This window comes from Chiloscyllium plagiosum, chromosome 2 (genome assembly GCF_004010195.1).
Source record: "Chiloscyllium plagiosum isolate BGI_BamShark_2017 chromosome 2, ASM401019v2, whole genome shotgun sequence".
NCBI classification, from domain to species: Eukaryota; Metazoa; Chordata; class Chondrichthyes; order Orectolobiformes; family Hemiscylliidae; genus Chiloscyllium; species Chiloscyllium plagiosum.
Window position 1 is genome coordinate 115856926 of NC_057711.1, and position 12264 is coordinate 115869189.

At 41.9% G+C, this 12264-nt stretch overlaps 1 protein-coding gene across 1 annotated transcript in view; it reads right to left on the reverse strand.

Moving 5' to 3' along the window:
- LOC122563147 (MAM domain-containing protein 2-like) overlaps window positions 1-9699 on the reverse strand; it is a 139977-nt gene extending 130278 nt beyond the window's left edge. The window contains exon 1 of the mRNA XM_043716635.1: window positions 9615-9699. The gene's annotated coding sequence lies outside the window, so the exon portion shown is untranslated. The remainder of the gene's footprint in view (window positions 1-9614) is intronic.
- Between the last annotated feature and the right edge of the window lie 2565 nt (window positions 9700-12264).

A 12264-nucleotide genomic window follows, 5' to 3' on the forward strand; every position in this document is an offset into this window, starting at 1 on the left:
GGTGTTATCAATTCTAGAAGGAATGAAAGTAGACAAGTTCCCTGGGCCGATGGGGTTTGTCAGAGAACTCTCTGGGAAGCTAGGGAGGAGATAGCAGAGCCTTTGGCTTTGATATTTGAGTCGTCATTGTCTACAGGTTTAGTACCAGAGGACTGGAGGATTGCAAATGTTGTGCCCTTGTTCAAGAAGGGCAGTAGAGATGACCCAGGTAATTGTAGACCAGTGAGCCTTACTTCTGTTGTAAGAAAGGTTTTGGAAAGGATTATAAGAGATAAAATTTATAATCATCTAGCAAGCAACAATTTGATTTCAGATAGTCAACATGGTTTCGTCAAGGGCAGGTGGTGTCTCACAAACCTCATTGAGTTTTTTGAGAAGGTGACCAAGCATGTCAATGAAGGTAGGATATTTGACGTGGTATACATGGACTTCAGTAAAGCCTTTGATAAGGTTCCAAATGGTAGGCTGTTGGAGAAAGTGCAGAGGTATGGAATCGAGTGTGATTTAGCAGTTTGGATTAGAAACTGGCTTTCTGAAAGAAAGCAGCGAGTAGTGGTTGATGGAACATATTCAGCCTGGAGTGCGGTTACTAGTGGTGTGGCACAAGGATCTGTTTTGGGACCACTACTGTTTGTCATTTTTATAAATGACATAGACGCAGGCATAGGTGGATGGATTAGTAAATTTGCAGATGACACTAAAGTCGGTGGAGTAGGAGACAGTTTAGAAGAATGTTACAGGTTACAGGGGGACTTGGATAAACTGCAGGATTGCGCTGAGAGGTGGCAAATGGAGTTTAATGCAGCTAAATGTGAGGTGATACACTTTGGGAAGAATAACAGGAAAGCAGAGTACTAGGTCAATGGAACGATTCTTGGTAGTGTGGATGTGCAGAGGGATTTTGGAGTTCATGTACATAAATCCCTGAAAGTTGCCACCCAGGTTGATAGTGCTGTTAAGAAGGCATACAGTGTGTTAGGTTCCATTTGTAGAGGGATTGAGTTCCGGAGCCACAATATTATGCTGCAACTATACAAAACGTTAGTGTAGCCACACTTGGAATATTGTGTACAGTTCTGGTCGGCATATTTCAGGAAGGATGTGGAAGCATTGGAAAAGGTGCAGAGGAGATTTACGAGGATGTTGCCTGGTCTGGAGGGAAGGTCTTATGAGGAAAGGCTGAGAGACTTGGGTCTGTTCTCATTGCAAAGAAGAAGGCTAAGAGGGGATTTGATAGAGACACACAAGATGATCAGAGGATTAGTTCGGGTAGACAGTGAAAGTCTTTTTCCTAGGATGATGATGTCAGATTGTACAAGGGCGCATAACTACAAATTGAGGGGTGATAGTTTTAAGACAAATGTCAGAGGCAGGTTCTTTACTCAGAGAGTGGTAAGGGCGTGGAATGCCCTGCCTGCTAATGTAGTTAACTCAGCCCCATTAGGGAGATTTAAACAATCCTTGGATGAGCACATGGATGATGATGGGATGGTGTAGGAGGATGGGTTGAGAATAGTTCACAGGTCGGCGCAACATCGAAGGCCAAAGGGCATGTTCTGCGTTGTATTGTTCTATGTTTACATAGCACAAACATACAGATAAAGAGCAGGATAGGCCATTCAGCCTCTCAAGCCTGCTCCATGACTTGATGTGATAATGGTTAATCTGACTGTGGCCTGTTTAACCTCTTGTCAATCAGGAATCTGTCTAACTTAGATTAGATTAGATTCCCTACAGTGTGGAAACAGGCCCTACGGATCAACATGTCCACACCGACCCTCCGAAGAGCAATCCACCCAGACCTATTCCCCGATATTTACCCCGACTAATGCACCTAACACTACGGGCAACTTAGCATGGTCAATTCACCTGACCTGCACATCTTTTGTGACTGTGAGTGGAAACCGGAGCACCCGGAGGAAACCCACACAGACACGGGGAGAATGTGCAAACTACACCCAGACAGGCAGAAATCGAACCCAGGACCCTGGTGCTGTGAGGCAGCAGTGCTAACCACTGAGCCACCGTCTTTAAAATATTCACTGACACAGTCTCCACTGCATACTGGGGAAGAGTATTTTATAGACATTTATCCCTGTCTTAAATGAATGATTCCCTTTCTCTTAAACTTAGTTCTATTCTCTCCCACAAGGGAAAGCATTTTATCAATGTCCACACTATAAATCATCTCTCATTCTTCTAAATTTCAATGGATAAAGGGCCCACCTACCCACTTTTTCTCATAAGATGACCCTATCACCACAGGAATCAATTAAGTGAATCTTTCTTGGACTACTTCCAATATTACTATAACCTTTCTCAAAGACTTCAGGCATTTTCCCTCAGATTCCCATTTACTGGCTTTGCGGGGTCCCTCCTCTCCGGCCTTTCACTTTCACCCACACCTTCATTTACCCATCACATTCCCAGCTACCTTCCCCCCAGCCCCACCCCCCTCACATTTATCTCCCAGAGGCTCCCAGCCCATAAGCCTCATTCCTGATGAAGGGCTTATTTCTGAAACATGATTCTCCTGCTCCTCTGATGCTGCCTGACCGGCTGTGCTTTTCCAGCACCACACTCTTCGACTCTGATCTCCAGCATCTGCAGTCCTAGCTTTCCACTTAATGCTACACTTGGTCAAATGCTTCCTTGATGTCAAGGGCAGTCATCTGCACTTTCCCCTGTTAAGTTCAGCTCCTTTATCAATGTTTGAAAGGGCTGTAAAGAGGTCAGGAGGTAAGTGGGCCTGGAGAACCCAAGCTGAGTGACACTGAGCTGCTTATTATTGTGTGAATGCTGCTTGATAGTGCCCTCATTGATACCTGTTATCACTTTGCTGATAATCAAGAGTAGACTTGGAGGCAATGCCCTAGTGGTATTATCGCTGGACTGTTAATCCAGAGACCCAGGTAATTTTCTGGGGATCTGGGTTTGAATCCCACCATAGCAGACGGTGAAATTAGAATTCAATAAATATCTGGAATTAAGAGTTTTAGTGACCATGAAACCATTACTGATTGTCGGGAAAACCCTATCTGGTTCACTAATGTCCTTTAGGGAAGGAAACTCCCATCCTTACCTGGTCTGGTCTTCATGTGACTCCAGATCCACAGCAGTGTGGTTGACTCTGAACTGCCCTATAAATAAATGCTGGCCTTGCCAGTGATGCCCTCATCCTGTGAATGAATAAAAGAAAGACTGAAAGGGCAGTGATTGGCCAGGTTGTATGTGTCTTCCTTTTTGTGGGCAAGTCACAACTGGTCAACTTTCCACATTGTCAGGTAGATGCCAGTGTTGTAGCTGTACTGGAAAATCTTGGCTAGGAGTGTGGCTAGTTAATGGAGCACATATCTTCAGTAGTATTATCGTGAAATGGCAGAGACTGGAGCTTTAGATGAATTTGCTGAAGGCTGGCTTCAGTGATGCTGGGGACCTTGGAAAAGGATGGATCATCCACATAGCACTTCTGACTGAAGATTTTTGCAAATGCCTCAGCCTTGTCTTTAGTCGACTAGAAGAAGACACTATCCTGAAGAGGTGTATTCAGTTAAATGTATCTATCTCCATGTAAATAAAGACTGTTACTGAAATAAAGAGAGTGAAAAATCCATATTCTAGATGAGGAAGAACTGAGGATGCTCAGAACTAGGAAAAGCCAAGTATAAACAAAAGAGTCTCAAACAATGCAACTGTAGATGCCCAACACTATGTAGAACAAGAAAGAATACAGGGTGCTCCTAAAGCATTCTGACAGCAGTGTTCTCTTAAAGCAATTGTGTTCCAGCTTCCCTCACTCAGTCATCCTCTACACTCAGTCCAACTTAGACCGTCACCATCCAACCTTACTCAGGGCATGACATAGGCAAGGACCCTTCAGAGAGGTCATGGCAGTGGATACTCCAAGAAATTCAGGAAGACAACCATGTCACCTCAAAGTGTTGTCATGAATCTGTTGAATATATTGCTGTCTCACATCAACCTTAACTAGAAGGGGGAAACCTAATGCTGGTGAATCTGCACATGATGCAAATGCATCAACCCACCTTTCAAATTCCAACAATTTAATTACAAATATTCATCCCACAGACAGGAACCTGATTTTTGGCATCTTGCTCAATTACGTTCCCATGCCCATCTTGCTTTCTCCCATTCTGGGAGGACACAAGACTCTTCATGTGATCTCACCAACACTATACAACTTGTAACAAAACATTTCTATTTTTATAATCTATTCCTCTTGCAAATGGAAACAGTTTGGCATGGTACAGTGGCTCAGTGAGTAGCACTGCCACCTCACAGGCACCCAGGTTTGATTCCACTCTCTGTGTGGGGTTTCCACATTCTCCCTGTGTCTGCGTGGGTTTCCGCTGAGTGCTCTGGTTTCCTCCCACAGTCCAAAGATGTGTAGGTTAAGTGGATTGGCCTTGCTAAATTGCCTATAGTGTTCAGGAATGTGCAGGTTAGATGGGTTAGCAATGGAGAGGGTGTGGGGGGGGTTCTGCTCTTCACTGGGTCAGTGTGGACTCAATCGGCCAAGTGGCCTGCTTCCACCCTGTAGGGACTCTATATAACATTGCATTTGTCTTCTTTATCATTTGTTGTACCTGAAATTTTTAGATTACATTCCTTACAGTGTGGAAACAGGCCCTTCGGCCCAACCAGTCCACACCGATCCTCCGAAGAGTAACCCACCCAGAACCATTTCCCTCCTAACACTAACACTAGTGGGCAATTTAGCACGACCAATTCACCTGACCTGCACATCTTTTGATTGTGGGAGAAAACCAGAGCACCCAGAGGAAACCCACGCAGACATGGGGAGAATGTACAAACTCCACACAGACAGTCGCCCGAGGCTGGAATCGAACCTTGGACCCTGGTGCTGTGAGGCAGCAGTGCTAACCACTGAGCCACCGTGCTGCCCTCTGACATTTTATGTGATTTGTGCACCAGAACACCCAGATTGTGCTATACCTCACTCCTGCAATCTCTCTCCAGTTAAATCATCTATTGCTTTTCTATTCTGCCTGCCAACTTGGACAAGTTCATAGTTTCCCACATGTACCCCACCTGTCAATTTTGTAAGCTCTCACTGAACCTTTTCATAGCCCTCTTCAGATTCTTCCATACTCCTCTCAATTTAGTCTTTTTGTGTGAGTGACAAATTTAGCAACCATACATTTCTTCCTTCAAGTCGTTAATTTAAATAATTCTAGTGAAACAGCATTGATCTGATGTTTTATCTCTGTTTCTCTTTTCACCAATATTGTTGAGCATTTTCCAGTTTTCCCTGTTCAATTGTTCGCATCAGTTATAGTTTGCTATCACTTTTGCTAATCAACCTTTTCTGAGATGTTGATCTACTGGATCAGGTGGTACTTGAACCCAGGTTTCCCAGTCAGGGACGAGGGACACTATCACTGTACCACTATTTTGCTGTTATTTAGTGTTACTTTAATTGTGACAACCTGTTTAACATCACTCAACGACATTGCAGTTTGCTTTGCTTTGTGAATATCAACATGTTGTTCTGTGGTAGTAGAAATTAGACCAAAAAAACCACACATTTTTAAATAAAGCATTATCAGGAATTAATGTTGCGCTTTCTGTGAATTTCACACCAGAGAAATTTGGGAAGTGTGTTTTGGTTAGACAGTAATGCCATGGGAGAACTGGCATTGAGCGTTGGGTTCATTGTTTAGATTTTTGGTGTCATCTGTGACTCAACTTGTGGCACTTTCTCATCTCTGAAGCAGATGGTTTCAGGCTAGAATTTGACTCTAGAAACTCCAGCACAAAAATTCAGCTCACAGTCCCAGTTCCGCACAATAGACAATAGACAATAAGTGCAGGAGTAGGCCATTCGGCCCTTCGAGTCAGCATCACCATTCATTATGATCATCCACAGTCAGTATTCTTTTCCTGCCTTATCCCCATAACCCTTGATTCCACTATCGTTAAGAGCTCTAGCCATCTCTTTCTTGAAATTATCCAGAGACATGGCCTCTAGTGCCTTCTGAGGCAGAGCATTTCATACAGTACGAAGGAAGTGCTTCTTAGAGCTTCTGTCTATTTGATGCAAGATTAAAGGGAGGCTCCATATCTGCCATTTGAGGATGCAGATGATTCCATAATGCTAATTTGAATAGCAAGGGATTTATCCTCAGTCTCCAGGGTACATCCCTCAGCAAACATCACAAAAACAGACCATTTGGTCATTATTGCTGTTTGTGGAAGCTTGCTGCAAACCAATTGGCTGCTGCATTTTCTAAATTCCAACACACACTACTCTTCAAAAATAACTTAATTGGCTGTGAAACACTGTAGGAGGTCCTGAGGTCATGAAAACTGCTATATGAATTTGTATCTCCCATTTTATGTCAGGTGAGGTTACCAATTTATTTTCAATGAGTAATCGATCTGTGGCCCATGACAGAAATAAATTACTTGTAACTGGTAGGTGTTGTTTATGAGAGCCAAGATTATTCACTTAGCAGATTTCAACGAGATTTATTACTTGAAACAGTCCTAAGATATATAGGAAAGAAACGAGAAGCATTAAAGTGCTGCATTGGACATAGTCTCCCTTCATAACTGTTGGACACATCAAACATCAATGAAGCGGGAGATCTTATATTCTAAGCTATAAGCTCATAGTACAACAACATATTGTATTTATACAGCATCCTTAACGCGGAACAAACAGGATGGCATAGTGGCTCAGTGGTTATCACTACTGTCTCACAGCATCAGGGACCTGGATTTGATTTCAGCCTTGAGTGACTCTCTGTGTGGAGTTTGCATGTTCTCCCTGTATCTGTGTGGGTTTCTATTGAGTGCTTTGGTTTCCTCCTACAGTTCAAAGATGTGCAGGTTAGGTGGATTAGCTGTGCTAAATTAGCCATAGTTTCGAAGGATCTGCGAGCTCAGTGGATTAGCCATGGTAAATATGGGGTAGGGATCTGGGTAGGATGCTCTTTGGAAGGTCAGTGTAGACTTGATGGGCCAAATGGCCTCTTTCTGTCTTTGTAGGCATTCATTGATTCTAAACATCCCAAGGCACTTTGTAGGAGAGATTATCAAACAAATCTTTGAAGCGCTATCTCAAGGCGAGTATGAAGTAGCCAGGCTTAGGATGTGGGGAGGATTTCCAGCTTATGATGCAGGCCACCACCGGTGAGGTAACAGAAATCCCAGATGCTAGTATTTCTTCCCATTAGTGCCCTGTCTCTTTAAGAATGCAAGAACTTGAGCAACAGCTCAGAAAACAGCCATGACAGTGGTTTTTAGGTGGAGGATCGTGCCAATTGCTTCCAGCCTGATTTTGAAGGAAGTAGAGGACATCTAGTTGTAGTTGTGGATAAATGTCACTTGACATCCAGGTGTAATCACAAGGACATTCACAGAGGAAGTACAGGGGTAGTACACATAAAGCACAGAGCAAAGACTCATCTCTATTGTTCAGGCACTGCATAGAAAAAAATTGTAGAGAAACATTTATCTTTGGTACTTTGGTAGAATGATAGTTCTCAACAATTAGTTGAGATGATAATTTGAGACCACCATCTATCTGCTGTCTGGGCATTAAGTATCCAATAACCACTGTTTTGAGAAAGGTCAGGGGAGTTCTCTCCAGTGTTCTGACTAATATTTATCTCTCAATTAACATCACTGTGAAAGAGGGCATCTGGTCAGTACTGTTTATGGTACCTGGATGTGTGCAGTAATGAAAATCATGGGATACAAAAATTGGGTAGAGAAGTGTAATTCTGATAGATCAGTCAGGACTGTATTCAGTAGCAAAGCAAGCTTGAGGGGTCAGGTGACCTCTCCTTGCTTCTAGACCATAAGAGCTAGGAGTAGAGTATAGACTGTTCAGCCCCTTGAAACGACACTGATGTTCAGTAGGATCATTGCTGATCTGATAATCCTCGTCACCACTTCTGTGAGTTTTCCCCATAACCCTTGACTCTCTACATTGTTAAAGTGGCTATTGCATTTTTATACATAACAAGAGTATGTTCACTTTGTACTTCAACAAGCACCTCATTGGCTCTGAAACACCTTGGGATATCTTGGGTTGTGAAAAAAACACAACGTAATAAAATAAGAATTGGAACACGAGTAGACCCCTTAAGCCTGCTCTGCCCTTCGATAAGGTCATGACTGATCTGACTGTGGACTTAACTCCACTTTCCTGACTCCCTTATCTAACTCAGTCTTAAATATACTCAATCATCCAATCTTCACTGCTATCTGGGGAAAAGACTTCCAAACATTAACAGTAGTGAGAGGGAAGAGATTTATTCTCATCTCCATCTTAAACGTGAGACCCCTAGTTTTTGAAACTGTGTGTTCCCTCGTTCGAGATTCTGTCATCAGGTGAAACATCCCTTAAACACCCACATTGACACGTCCGCCCAGAAAATGCGCACCTTTCTATTCTTTCAGCAAGATTGGCAAGCAACATGATTATGGCCAAATGTTCTTCGCGTCTGTCGTAAGGCACCTTCTCTGCTGTCAATGTGCATCACAGATACTGGATGAGATTCTCAGAGAAGCACAGAGGACTGGAGAAAATTCATGCCTCTTGGGTTCGGTGTTTTTAGGGGCCTACTGTAGGGTAGCTGGTAGCACTCTCTCATCTAAGTCCAACTGAAAACACTTACATGCCAAAATCTAGGCAGCCTCTTGCACTGTGCTACTTTGAAGATAAACAAGAAAGGCCTCTTAGATGTCCTGGACAACATTTATTCCTTGATTAATACTGTTAAAAAAAAGAGCATTTGGTCATTGCTGTTTGTTAGAGTTTCCTGTGCACTACCTGGTTACTTCCTTTCCTATATTACAACAGTAACTGCATATGAGAAGTACTTCCTTACATATAAGCTCTTTGAAATTCCTGCAGTTATGAAAAGTGCTATATAAAAGCAAGTCTTTTCTTGTTAAATGAGGATGTGCATTTATGGCCTACTATTTGAATTTACTGAACTTTTTTTTTTCAATTAATCAAGGTTGCATGTATAACTTAAAAATAGACCTTCATTGAAGCCAAAAATGTCATAAAATGGGAACCGTATGTGAATTAATGTCACTCATTCCCCTAAAATAACACCATCACCTCATAAGGAAGTTTCCTTGCAATATGCTCTGAATGAGATCACCTATTTTAGTGGATAACTGTGCTGAATCTGTAAAATGGCTGTTTCATATTGCTTTCATTATAAACTATTAGATTGTTTAAGAAAAATGTCTTGCTGCATCAGCATAAGGAGAATTAAAAAGATTTCAGCTGCATGTTATGTATGACCCACTAGCACTTGGAGCACTGCATGTTCTTGGCAGGTCAGCACACACACTCCTCATGTAAAATAAATTCTTCAAATCAAAACAACTAACAATTTCTTCAATTTGGATGACTCGTCAAACCTACAATTGTCCCAGTCTTCCCTTCTACCCTGGTTCCAGGTGCTGAGTGGGTCTAAACCAAATACATTTTATATCTAGCTAGAGCCTTTAATATAGTTAAATATCCCAAGGCACATCACAAGGGTGTTTTTAAATGAATTTATACTAAACAACATAAGGAGATGCTAAGACCAAGTACTTACTCAGAGATAGGCTTTGGGAGCATCTGGAAGGAGGAGGGGTAGAGAAGATGAGTGGTATTGTGAGGTTACTCTGACTGCCGTCAATGGAGTGATAGAAATCAGGAATAGTTTTGGAAGAGTGCAGCAATTTTGGTTGGTAGTAAGGATAGAGTTGAAAAGCTGCGGAGATCTCCACCAGGTGGCAAAGTAGAGAGCTGCAGAAAGAGGTATAAACCTTGACATAGATGGAGGATGTCACAGTGCAGTTGCAGACAAGCTACAGTGGATTGTGAGGATGGCACAGGCCAATGAGAATGAGGTACTGTGAAAGCAGATTTCCTGGCAGCAGTAGGTAGGAGCAGCAGTAACAGCAGGAAAGATAGAAGAGATTATAGAGATAGTGAAGGGATGAGGCAGTGGACGGATTTGAAGATAAGGATCAGAATTTTAACATCAAGGTCTTATTGGACTGAAGACAACATAGATCAATGAGCGCAGAAACTTGGTTTTCGGATCCAACTAGCAGAGTTCCGTTTTTGGGTAAGCCTGAGCTTCTAGAAGCTGGAAGATGGGAGTCTAGCTAGAAGATTAAGGTAAATACTGATGATGCTGTTGGGCTACCCTTATCTTATCAATGAAGGAGAAATTCTATTAGCATCCAACATAAGATCTAGGAAGAAAGGATTCAGGCATTTCTATCTCAGTACCTAACAGGTACTGAACCCCATGTACTGCTCGTGTTTTCAGCAACCAATGACTTTTCAACATCTTTTTTTTTTGCGCTCCTTTTACCTTCTTGTTTGGTTTTAACAAGACGTGGTATTCCAAAATTATCTTCATTGATAATACTTACAACCAGCATCACCAAGAAGAGATTTTCTGATCATTTTCTCATTGCGTTTTGTGGGATTTTGCTGGGCACAAATTGCCTGCTGTGTTTGCTACATCGTAATGTTGACTACATCGGTGAAGTTTAAGGAATCCATATTCACAAATGAAAAGCTGTGTTAGTAGTTTGTTTAAGGGTCTTATGAACAGACATTAGCTGAAGAGAATAGCACCAAGTGAGTGCAGAGGTTTGTCAGAAAGAAACCAAGTACAGCCATGACAACTGAGGAGAACAAAAATAGGGTGACTCCTTCACTAAGCTTTGAGAATCTACAAGGTCATTGTTGAAGGTAAAACATTTGAATTTTTATTTTTGCTTTTGTAACAAAACAATTTCAACCAACTTTTGTATTATACAAATATTTTGTGATTTTAATCTTTTGTGTTAAATGAACTTTGATTTTTTTTGCTAAAAGTACACTGGAAACCTCATATCAATATGTTCAAAGGCTGACCATCAAGATAACTAAGTAACAAAGTTAAAGCTTATGGTTTATCAGGCCAGGTTTCACTCTGCCATCTAACTTGTCCTATACTTACATCAACTGAGTTGATAACAAGGGCATGTTGCGCTAAATCAGCCTTTAAGTATTCAGCAAAAGTCACTCCCTTAATGTCAACAAGGAGAAAAGTTGCAATCATGCTCAATGCTTCAAGCTTTTCTTAAAAATCCGCCGTTTCAGTTTCCAAACAGTTAACATTCATAACCTGAAAATAAATAGTCAGAGACAAGTTCTAAATTGTGTTGAAAACCAGCCAAAACAAAATCATGAAAACTTTCCGTTAATGCACTGTGTGCTCAGTTGCAACTCCCATGGAACCAAAGTATTTTTAATCGAAACAAACCTATTTTGGTGAAGCAGCAGAAGTAGTTATAAAAGTGGCTTAGTGACATAATGCAAATGTGCTATTAAAACAACAGAAAGAATTAGTTTTGGAAGCGTTTCTTGGAAACGGTATCCCTGCATGTATATTAAACTGTCAGCCTGCTATTTAGGCCTTGTTGATCTTATCTCTTGTTTAATACACATCTACTTTTAAAAATAAGGAAAAGGGGGAAAGGTTGAAAAGAAAATGGATTATGCAGTGCATTGGATAAAACATGAACTATGCAATTAGATGTCACATTGATTTTTATTGACAAGCAAAGTCTCTAAAGCTTCAAAATTAGACCAGAATTTGTGGAAGAAGTGCCGGAACAATGCTCATTGTTCTTATAATCAGCCACCCATCCTGTGGTGAAAGAGAAATACACCATGAGCTGTGGATGGGCACAATTGCTGCTGGACAATTTTCACAGTTGCACTGGTAACGTTGTACAAACAACACCTCTTCCCTTCCCCTATAGCCTCCTCCCATACGATCCCACACGCAGTGCAAAATGGTGGATTGGCTATGCTAAACATTGTCCTGTAGTGTCCAGGGTCGTGCAAGTTAAGTGGGTTTCCCATAGCTAAAAATCCCATTTGAGATTACAGGGATAGGGATCTGGGTCTGAGTAGATGCTCTTTGGAGGTCTCTGTAGGCTTGATGAGCTGAAGAGCCTCTCTCTGCACTATAGGGATTCTCTGATTCTATGAACACTAGATGTCATGACAGTTGACCATGCCAGCCTGGTCCAAGACTGCCACATAACTCTGTACAGTCTCAGCCATCTGAAAGAATGCCCAGGACTGCATGAAAATGGACCATCTTCACTCCACCAGAATAAGAGCCACCATCTTCTCCCCAAAGCCGCACATTCACTGTATCTCTGCCACTGCACACATCTCCCACAAAGGCT